The sequence below is a fragment of the Dasypus novemcinctus genome, chromosome 22 (assembly GCF_030445035.2).
Source record: "Dasypus novemcinctus isolate mDasNov1 chromosome 22, mDasNov1.1.hap2, whole genome shotgun sequence".
NCBI classification, from domain to species: Eukaryota; Metazoa; Chordata; class Mammalia; order Cingulata; family Dasypodidae; genus Dasypus; species Dasypus novemcinctus.
In genome coordinates, this window is record NC_080694.1 from 59,546,226 (window position 1) to 59,557,787 (window position 11,562).

General features: G+C 53.6%; 1 pseudogene; it reads right to left on the minus strand.

Moving 5' to 3' along the window:
* The window catches only part of LOC101425396 (butyrophilin subfamily 2 member A2-like), a 33,164-nt pseudogene extending 22,123 nt beyond the window's left edge, over positions 1-11,041 (minus strand).
* Between the last annotated feature and the right edge of the window lie 521 nt (positions 11,042-11,562).

Genomic DNA, 11,562 nt, shown 5'->3' on the forward strand with positions numbered 1-11,562 from the left:
AGAGAATGAAGTTCAGACAAAGAGAAAAAGTCACACAAGCTGGAAGCTGGAATCAGCGAGGCGCGGAGGAGAAGGAAGGGACCAGTAGAGGTTGCCGTGGGCTCGCCTGGTGGCAGAGGAGCCAGGGTGGCCACTGGCTGGCCTCAGGAAACCGGCCATTGGGAAAAGCATCGCCCTGATGATGCCTTGGGCATTTTCCCAGGCTCAAAACTGGAAGCGAATAAATTCCCATGGTCTGAAACAACCCATTTCATGGTATTTGCTTTGAGCAGCCTAGGAAACCAAAACACCCCCAAATTCAACTGGTTATTTTAAGCATTCATCCCTGGGAAGCCGGGGCCAGCTTCTCCCTGTCCCTGTGGCTCTGGGTTTCCCTTCCAAAGGAAGCGACAGTTTCTCTCAAGCTAACAAACTCTGGCAAGCATCAGCCTGTTGAGAAGCAGGGGCTAATAGCACCCAGCCTTTTTCTGTGTGTGTTGTCAGCACCCAAGCAAATACGCAAGAGGACTGCTCCACCACCAACTTACAAAGTTGCGCATCCTGGAGCAGGAGCCTGCAGATGTGCAAGTCGCAGTGAAGGGCTCAGCAAAGCGTTTGAGAACAGTCTAGTTTCAGTGTGGAAATGCCCCCAGTCCCTCCAGGCTCACTGCCTTGGCCCTACCCCACCTTCGGAAATAGATCTGAAGTTCTCTTCTGATTTGTTAAAATCTGCTGCCTCATAGGAAAAGGAAAACTGTTGGAATCCCTGTGCAGACTGTACAGGTGCAGGCGGGTGGCTCAGAGTCTCATATCACATCTAGGACCAAAGGGTGGGATCTGGAGGTTGTCCCTTGGGCGAGGTGGGCATCAGTTTCATCTTTGACGACCCTTCAGTCAACTTCTCTAGGCCACCTCCGAGCTCCCCCCTTTTCTGGTTATTTGATTAGACTCGCTCCACATGGGTTTGGGGAGATAAAAGGAGCTGGGTTTGTTGGTAAGCAGAGGCCTGTGTCTCTGTGCGTGGGGCAGTGCCCTTGGCCCCAGGTTGCCCTCTGGCCCGCTGACACCATCCTCTCTCCACCCACGCTCACCTGGTGGACTCCCCAGGGCCCATTTGCCAACACCCACGTGCTCCACCCCTCCCCTCAGCTCAGCTTTTGAATCACCTTAGGATGCAGATGCTGGTCAGGGTGGGGGTCCACTGTCACCTGCACCAAGAACTCAAGTCCAAGGGGAAGGAGAGTGCTGGGCTGCCCTTGGCAGAGCTCCCCTGCAGACTGTACCTGACCAAGACATCCCGCTCTCACCTGGGCAGGGCTGAACCCCGAGCTGAACTCCCTTCGCCCTGTGCTTACAGCCTAAGATAGAGATGACTTCAGGGAAAGCAGCCAAGTCTGACATCCCCCCAGACAGACCCGGGCTGGCCTGCTGACCACAGCACAATCCCAGTGGCACTCACAGCCCCTGGCCTTGGGAGGCCTTTGAGCTCAGCTGGCCTGTTGGCAACACCTCATGTGCTTGGGAAAGAGCTGGTGATGCAGCCGGGGTCCTGGGTGTGGAGAACAAGCTGGCCAAAAGCAACTCTATTAAAACAAGACCAAAATGAACACAATGTAGAATACACATGCTAAACAATTTTTCTTTCTTTGGCCCTACAGGGATCTGCAGGGGACTGAGTTGGTGGAGTTTTGGGTTCTCTGTCCGGCCTTACAAACCTTTCAGATCCTTCATAGAAGGGAGAGATTACTTCTGGAGAGAAGAATCAAGGAAGGCTTCGTGGAGGCATTGACATTTGAAGAGATGAACAAATGAGTGAGCTAAGCACCGTTTCCACCACAGTCCTGGCAGGAAACAGGCCCAGTCCAATGGGCTGAAGAGCATTTCATGGAGGGACTGATGTAGGCTATGGATGGGGGGACTGTTTGTTTCATCACAGATAACCTGACTGAGCGGTTTGGGACAGTGAGAACTGCAGCCCTGCCCTTGGGAACCATGACAACAACTCCAGTCCTGGAGAAACAGTTTAGCAATGCAAACTCTACAGACTTATATAAATATTCAGGGCAAATGCAAACCAAATATGCTAAAATCTCACCTAGAATGTATGAAGTCCATGCTAAAAGCTTAACTAGGATGTGGAAAATATATGCTAATTCAAGCCTATTGAGCACTGAAACAGAGAACCATTTGGCACTTTCTCTATATAAAAGGAGCTCAAAATCTTGTTCAGGACTTGGATTTTGGAATGAGAAGCTCTGATCCTGGTTGTAAATAAATCCTTTTTCCTTCCCAAAATTATTCCTGAGTCCTGGCCTTTCAGGACCACTTGCAAAAAGTCATGGGAGTGCTTAAGGAAGCCAGTAAGGAATGGTGGCATACAGCAGGAACTATTGGCAGCAGGCCTGGTGGAGCTGGGCATTTTCAAACTGTATGGGCCTCGTAGCACAGCAGAGGGTCCCACAGGAGCTGGCACACTAGGGAAGAAGGGCAGACACTGCTACTGCCGCCCTGGCCTCCCTGACGTCACCACGTTGATCTCCCACCATTACCTCCCTGTGGCAGATCCCCAGCAGAGGCCAGCCTGCAAGGGCTGCTGACAGGGTCATCATGCTGGGAGCAGGCTGGAGAAGAGCAGGAGCAGATGCGAAGGGGGTGCAAAGAAAGATAGCAGCTCTGATATCCCCCTGCAAGGGTCTGCAATCTGGAGATAGAGCTAGAGGTCAGTCGAAACCACATGACTGGGCAGCCCGGAGCAGGAGCTCTGAGAGCCGGAACTGCCACAATGAAACCCGTCCTGTAAAGGCAGCTTGAGGAGAGCAGGTGGGACTCCTGGGCTTTAGCTGAGCCCTCTGCCACTGCCCGGGCCCTGCTCCTGCTTGCCCGTGGGTGCTACATCTGGAGAGTCCTGGGGGATGAAGCGCTGTCCAGCATCTGCAGACTGGACTTGGCAGTTTGGTCTTTGCATTCACATGGAGACTTCCTAGCCAAGGGCTCATTCCATGCACAGAGATGGGAGCAGGGGCCTAGGGCAGGGCAGGGGCCCCCAGTTACCAGGAAAGTCATGGACTGAAATGGACCTGAGATGCAGGGTCTGAGAGGAGGGGGTGCTGGGGGGCACAGCGGTGCAGTCTGGCCTCTGGGTGGGACTTGTGGCTGTGGGCAGCGCTCCTTCAGCTCCACCACTGGCCTCCTTGCCACCTGTGTAAGGGTAAGGCCACATTGGGACAATACAAATAGAACTACATTGGGAGGTGGGAATTGCAGGTGCCTTCAGAGAGATAAATGACTTAAGGCAGCCTCCAAGGAGAGAGCCAGTAAATAACTCAGGACTGCCCACAAGAAAAGTGCCAGTAAATAACATGGGGCTTTTAGAAAAAAAATAGATATACTATCTTCAGCTAACCGCAGTGTTCCGCTTCTGTGCCTGCTTGCTTGCTCATAAACCCCCTCTTTCTCCTAAAAGGCTATAAAACCCCTCTTCCCTGAGACTCGGGGCTGCTCTCTCCTCTGCGTGGGATGAGACAGTCGCCACGCTGCTAATAATGCTCTTAACTGGAACTTTATTCAAAGTCTGAGTCTGGTCAATATCGCTAATCTATAACAGGTTGGAAGGATTGTGTACCCTGGGCAAACATTCAGACACTCCTGCGTTTCCTGTGGATGTGAGCCCGTTCTAAGTAGGACCTTTGGCAGAAGTCATTTTTAGTTAAAGTGTGGCGACTGAATCAGCAGGGGTCTTTAACCAATTATCGGGGGACCTTGCAGAGATGCCACAGGGAGAAAGCCAAGTGGAGCAGAAAGCCTGGAAGTGGAGGGAAGGTGGAAGAGAGGACACTGCCAGGTGCATTGCATGTGGCGGAGGCCAAGGACCCACCCCTCACCACGGTCACCAAAAACAAAGCTTCGATTTTGGACGTCTAGCCTCCAAGCCATGGATCATTTAAGCCAACCCACTGTATGGTATTGTTTTACAAGCTGCAAATGAGACAGTGGGTGACAGCAGGGACATAAGCAACCCACTTTCCAAAGCCAGAGGACTCTTGCTCCGTTGCTGAGGCTTGGGTGTGGGGCCCGTAGCCCTACTGGAAAGGCTGGAGAGGGAGTGGCTGGAGACCAATGGGAGCAGCAGCTGCAGCTTTCATGCATTCCTTACCTTGCCATTCATTCAGAAGCTGTTTAGTGAGAGATGTTTTTGCCAATGAAGAGGCAACCCCCCCTTTCCCTCAGGGGCTGCATTATAGGTGGGAAGTGGGGGTAGATGTTCTGACTGGTTAAGCTCCCCACACCCCACGCACAGCCCGCAGACCTCACGCCACCATTGTGTAGAGGTCCTCAAGAATTACCTTCCTGAGGCACAGATCTAAACGTTGTCATCAGGTACCAAGTGGTTCTCTTCTGAGTCCATTTAAAACTTTGCAGTTAAATGCTCCAATGGCTCTGCAGTTGCCTGATGCCCCCTACTGCACTCTGAGGCCAGGACTCGGCTTCTCAAGCCACTCTCTTTCCCTGAATTGCTCCCTCCACTCCGCCTCTTGAAATCCTTGCCAGGATTCACGTCCACCTTCTCCAAGATCCTCCTGGATGCTCCCAGCCTGGAGCATTCTCCACCTGCACTGAATCCCAAGGGTTTGCTTCTGCCCTGGATTCTTATTATCTGGCTCCCAGTCCTTTCTTCCCAGTAGCTTAATTATGTGCTCCTCAGGGCAGGCATTTTTTGATTTCTCTTTCCCACAGAGGGCCTCCCCCTCTGCTCTGCACACAGCTGTCTACCCTTTGATGCATGCCCGGAAAGGCAAGCTCAGTGTGAGGAACTTCCCCAAGAGCAAGACCCAGATGGCAGCAGGATCACACAAAGAAACTCAGGATCTCTTGGGCAGGGGGAGGTGTTTAAATGGACCACCCAGAGTTAGCTACCAAGGCGCGTTTTCTGTGCTCTCCAAAGGGAGATTTTGATGAGCTAAAGAAGGTCCTGGCTCATGCCTGAGCCATCTCTTCTCATGCAGGAACCTTATCCATCCCCCAGGCACCTGGTTTATGATAAAAGTTGGTTCTGAGCTGAGTAGCCACTGAGAGCAATGTCCTAAGGGCTGGGCCATCTGGGTCCTCCCGCCTGGAGCTGGGTTGCTCTTGGCAGGGACTGGAGAAGAGGCTGTGAGGGTCTAAGAGCCTAGCTGGCCCCAAATCCAGCCTGAAGAAATAAGGTCTGGGTTCTGGAGCAGCTTGTGCCAGAAGCAGCTCATGTAGCCAGGTGTGAGCCCCTGGCCAGCTCCCTGGGTCCAGGCCAGGTGAGCTTGTGTGCTCTGAGCAGGAGGCCCACTGCCCACCAGGTGGCCCAGGAGGAACCAGGCCCAGCAGGGATGAGCCACGCTGGACAGAGGCCACTGACCCAGCCAGAGTCTTGCTCTTGGTAAGAATACATGCAGAGGAGGGTCACCTCTGCATGGCTCTTCATGGCCCCAGGGTACCTGACAGTCCTGGAAGAACCAGAGTGGCCACTGGACACTGGTTTCCTTGCAATAAGCTGCCATCACCGGAGGCAGGCTGACTGTGCCTCTTCCCTCTCTGTCTCCTCGAGCCACGGGTCTTCCCAGCCAAGGCTACAGACATGGAGCAGCAGAGTGGCCGTTCGGGCCTCCCTGTCCCAATTCCCAACTCATGGAATCAACAAGCACAGGAGAATGGTCCTTCTAAGCTGCTAAGGGGCAGGGCCGCAGCAAGCCTAACAGGGGCATGTACCCTCTCTCATGAGAACAAATTTCACAGAACACATGGCACAGAAACTGGACCCCTAAAGGCACTGGAACCAAAGCTGGGAAAGTGACCCAAACGCCCTCTCCCTCTCAAACCCTTGCCTCTCTCTGCACATCTGAGACTGCCTTCCTGTGCCTCTCTGGGCCACACTGTGGGTGGAAGGAGCCTTCTCTCAGCTTCCGTGCACTCAGGTGACACCTCTCAAAAAGTTCAGTGAAAATCCCTGAAGCTGGATTCAGTCCCATACCCAACCCTTGTGGCGGGGTAGGGGCCTGTGGTGTGAACACAGTCCTGGGTGAGAAAAAGTCACCACTGCTAGGTGGAGGGGGTGGGGAGGGCAGAGGGGACTGAAGAGGCCTCTGTCACATTCCCAGAGGTGGAGCCCCATGAACAGACGCTGCTGATGCTCTATGCCAGGTACCCTTGAACCACCTCAGGCCACCTGCAGCTGAGAAAGTCATTTCCATCAGGGTGGGAACCCCAGACCTGGGGTGCCTGCCTCTTCTCCTCTGCCTGAGAGCTTTCTCCAGAACCACCGAGGCTTGCTTCTTTGCCGGTCCACCCTGGAAGTGCACCCCTTCAGCTGATGGGAGAGGGGAGCTGTGGATAATGCTGCAGGCTTCCCGCTCTGCTATCTTAGCAGTCCCAGGCTTCTCCCACAATTCCATGTTGTGTCTTAGAGAGCCCTCGGTGGGACTGGCCCGGCTGCCTGCACTGATAACCCACTTGGTGCTCGTTTTATCTTAATCAGCTTTTGGTCTTTTTTTCCCTCACTTCCTGGAATCAGCACCCAAATAGACTACCTGCTCCCAAGTCCTTGGCTTGAGGTCAGTTTTTGGGAGGACCAAAGTCAGAGACGCTGCTACGTAGAAATTTTAGCACATGCCATTCAGTCGTGAGAAGGCTCTTTTTTGGAGACGTGCATTGACATGTGTCCTTGGATCTAAGAAGTTAATGAAGGGCTACGGAGAAATTTTTTATTTTTAAAGATTTTATTTCTTTCCACCTGGACCTCCCACCCCCAGTCGTCTGTTCTCTGTGTCCATTCACTGTGTGTTCTGTGTCTACTTGCTCTCTCAGCAGCACTGGAAATCTGTGTCTCTCTTTGTTGCATCATCTTACTGCATCAGCTCTCCACGTGTGCAGTGCCACTCCTGGGCTGGCTGCAATTTTTTTGTTGCATGGGGCTGCTTCCCCTGCAGGGCACACTTATTGCACGTGGGGCTCCTCTATGCAGGGGACACCCCTGCATGGCAGGGCACTCCTTGTACGTGCATCAGTACCGTATGTGAGCCAGCTCACAACAGGGGCCAGGAGGCCCTGGGTTTGAACCCTGGACCTCCCATATGGTAGGCGGACACTCTATCAGTTGAGCCACATCCCCCTGCCCAGAAAAAATTTCTAAGAGTCGCCCTCACTGAGATTCAGGGGAACCCTCCAGCTATGGGGGCGCTTGGTGTCCGTAGCAGCCATACAGGGTGGAGGCCCCTCCTTCCGGGTCAGAGAGGTAACCGTGTCTTATGACACTTGATGAACACCCACCCCACCCCCATCCCACATGTCCACGCTGGAACCTCTACAACCTGCTACTGTCATGACAAAAGGGCCTGACAGATGGAATGAAGGTTATGGGTCCTGAAACAGGAAGAGGATCCTGGATTACCCAGGTGTGCCAATCTAATCACATATATGCTTAGAAATGAAAAGAGGAAGATGGAAAAGCTGGTGGAGAATCAGGGCCCGAGAGGGACTCGACCTGCCACCGTGGGCTCTGAAGGTGGAGCAAGGGCCGCGCTGGGGAAGGCGGGAAGCGCCGAGAAGCAGCGAGCAGTCCTCACATCCCACCAAGGACGAGGCAGGCTCCGTCCTGCAGCCCCAGGAGCTGAATTCTGCCAACAGCCCCAACGAGCAAGGAAACAGGGCCTGCCCCTGGGCCCATGTCACCCGGCTTAGTCCAGCGAGACCAGTGTCACACTTCAGGCCCACAAAACAGTGAAATGGTCCTTCTGCATGGTTTAAAGGGCTAAATGTGTGGTCACTGGCCATGGCAGCAGAAAAAACTAATACAAAGAAGCTTTTGTGAAAATGTTGCAATGAGACTAAATGTCGGGAGTAGACCGTGGGGGCTCATCAGAGTCGAGGAAAAACTCAGTTGAACAGTGAGGACTGTTAAAAAATTTATTTACCCAATGTAACATGACAGCCGCACACGAGGTAGACAGGAAACTGTCGTGGGTGCTAAAGGTGAGGATAATGAACAGTAGTTTTCTCCAGCACATCTGCTGCAAGGAACATCAGCTACATCAGTCAGTGATTGGGAGAGGAAAATACCCCTTTTCCAGAGAAAGCTGATCCTCTAAGATTTATCACGTCTAGTGATAAAAAATATCCCCGAAGTTCATCCAGCTGGCTTCCTCTCAGATTCCTTTTTTTCTTTATTCTGACACCTTCTGTACAGCCTAACATTTCCCCTTTGCACCACGTTCATAACCCCAGTTCAGGGGTGGAAGCACTTTCGCAATGTCATGCTACCCGCACCACCATCCAGTACCCAAACCCTTCCATCACTCCAAACAGAAATGCTGCAGCATGTAAGCATTAGCTTCCGGTTTTAAGGTTTATTTTCCAAGGGACCCCACCCAACACGTGCTGATTTTTTTCCCTCTTTTCCAGAGAAGCTCGAGCATGGACTCAGTAAGTTCCGATTCCGCGAGACCTGCGCGCCCCTCTCGGCGTGCGTGCTTTAAGCGCCTTCATGACTCCTCTCCCTTTATTCCTTGCAGAGTGGAGGAAGGTCCAGTACATGACTCGTGAGTGGCGCCGGCATCTCCTGAGTCAGGACTCTCCTCTCCATCACTTTGCAGCCCCTTTCTCTTAAGCCAGGGCTGAGAAGGGCCCTGGAGCCCTTTCTGGGGGAAGAAAGTTAGGATGGCTGATTGCAGGAAGGACAGGCAGAGCCTTTTTTTCTTTAAAAGGAAGAAAAAGTACCATCCATCTCTCTCCACAAGAGGCCCACAGGCTCTCTAGCCCTGAGAGATGCCGAGGAATATCCAGGGGTGCACTTCAAATAAAGGGGCTGAGGAGGATGGAGCCCCATAGGTGAGCTGGCCTCCTTGTGCCAGCAGCCTGGCCAGCTGCTTTACATGTCTGTAGGCTGCAGAGAATTTAAAATAAGGAAACATTAAAAAGAATGAGGAAAGCAGAGATGGAGGATGAGATACCGTGTTTCTCATAAAGAGGAGAAGAGTGGTGCGGTGGTTACAGATTTGTTGCACCTGCCTTTAAAAGTCAGTGTCTGAAATGGCCTCGTTGAGCTTTTCAAATTCTTTTCCAAAATAGGCGGGAAACAATATAAATTGAGAAAGATGGATTCTAGTATACCTACTGTGTACAAGCAACACCTGCACCCAGGTATGGGGCACACACTGTGCCCTACTCGGTGCCTGTGACAACATCAGCTCGTGAGAGGTGCTCGCAGGCCTGCTGTCGGGGAGGAGAGAGGATGGAGTTGGACCTGCAGAGGCAGGAGGTCGGGGTGGGCTGGGCCTAAGGAGAGGCTGGAGGGGGGCGAGGGGAAGAGAAAGGCAGGGAGTCGGCGCACGTGGTCCAGGTGACAGCTCTGCCTTTCTCCCAATGCAGGAGGGAAGAAGTCCCCGCACTACGATGTTGAGTGGTGCTGACTTTGCAGGGGTGCTGAGCCCTGACACTTTCCTTCATGGTCGGGGCTCCCAAGAGGAATAATCACATCCAGCGCAGAAGCTCTTTTCTGTGGGAGGAGCGACGCCTGCTTTTCGAGACCCAAGAGGGACTTCCAGATACAGTTTCCCAGTGTCTTTGGCTGTAGCCGTGCCTAGCGCACACACAGGCACCCAGCTGTGTCTGATCTGTCAGCGCTCTGCAGAGGCGAGGCATTCGGAGACACACTGAAGGGAGAGAGAAAAGAAAGAGGGAGCGGGAGAGGTGGGGGATGAGCAGAAATAACAGCCTGTTCTTCGTCTCGCCTCCTTTTCAGAGAGGAATAGGCCCTCTTCCAAGCTGGTGAGGGAAGCACAGCCTAAAGACCAAGGGACCTTCCCCCCTTTTTCTCCTCCAACACCTGAGATCCTGGGGAAAGAAACCATTGCACCCTGCGCCTTCCAGCTGAGAGCCCAGAGAGTCAGAGAGAAGGGCTCTCCTCTGTGGGTGGAGCCAGGGAAAGGAGAGGGTGACAGAACTGGAATGCAGGGAGAGCGAGGTGACCATGACGCAGGAGAAGGCAGTGTGCCAAGAACTTGGCTTTCCCATGGCCCCCCACTAAGTCCTCGAGTTACCTAAGGCCTCTGCGCTTTAGAATCCTCATTCTTAGGTGGTGCACATAATTCCTGATTCACAGGGGTTGGGGTGAAGACTGAATGAGGTCAAGGCTGAAGGGGAGGGGCAGGGCCATTCGGGAGCCAAGGGGTCCCTGGTCCCAGGGGAGGCCTGCGGGCAGCAGACTTGCCTTGGGTAGTGGCTGGCAGTGAGGAAGCAGGGAGAAGGACTCTGTCCCTCTCTCTTTCCTGTTCCAATCTTCTGACAAACCCAACAGGAAAGCAGAGGCAAGGGAGCCGACCAGGAAGTCCTATTCCTGGAGACAGGAAGAGGGTAGAGAAGGGTGGAGAGGGCAGTGGGAGCACAAAACCCGCCCCTGGTCCCGAGTACAGAGTAGGCACGGCAGTACTGCAGCCTCCAGCACATCCTTGGGTGTGCCCTTCTCTAGTGTGTTCCCTGTATTAGCACAGTCAACCCCAGAGAACGCTCTTAGCCCCAGTTTCAGATGAGGAACAGGCTAGAGGTACATAGGTGTCACCTGATTTGGATCTATGGAAAGAGCACGCAGTGTTCAAAGGAAAAGCCACCCAGCCAGGTGTGGCAGAGCTGTGGCTAAAAGCACAGGTGGCCAGAGCCGGCTGGGGGATGGGAAGCAGGAGAGTGGAAGAAGGGCTCTGAGGTGCCACCTGAGCCTGCGCCAGGTCAGGAAGGCCTGCGTGTCATCTCACCGCCACCCCTTCCTCACGTACACTGGCCCCCCGGCTTTCTCTCTGGGGGTTGCAGGGAGGGTCACTTTCAGGGCAGGCTGGGGACCCCAGGCTCTGGATTCAGGCCTTGGAGGCTCTGAAGTCCAGGCAGACGGGCTGAGCCCACGGGCCACCCTCCAGCCCCTGCAGCGGACGTGGTCCTGGACGCCGCCACAGCGAACCCCATCCTGGTGGTCTCCGCGGACCGGAGGAGCCTGCGGCGGGCAGAGGCGCAGCGGCATCTGCGCGACCACCCCGAGCGACTCGCCTGGCATTACTGCGCCCTGGGCAGCGAGAGCGTCACGGCGGGAGACGTTCCTGGGAGGTGGAGGTGGGGACAGAAAGGAGGGGCACGTCGGGGTGTGCAGCGACGACGTGGAGAGGAAGTCCTGGGTCAAGATGACCCCCGAGAACGATTCTGGACCATGGGCTGAGCGCCGGGAACGACAACCGCGCCCTCACCCAGCCGCCGACCAAGCTGCCCGTCACATGTTGGAAGCTCCTGGCTGCCATTACTTCAGTTACACCATGTAACGACTCTGTGAATTTGGTATCCCTTTATTGTCCTCTTTTTGAAAAAATGAATATGGCATAGTCTCCATTTACTTAGGACTTGTTTGATTCCTTTTGGCAGTGTTGTATTGTGTTCTGTGTACAAGTCCTTTATTTATTTATCTTTAAATTTAATACATATTTTTTATTAGAAAGTTTTTGTGAGTTTACAAAGCAATCATGCATCACCTATAGGTTTCCCATAAGGTTCAGCACCACCCATATCTTGCATTGTTGTGAAACA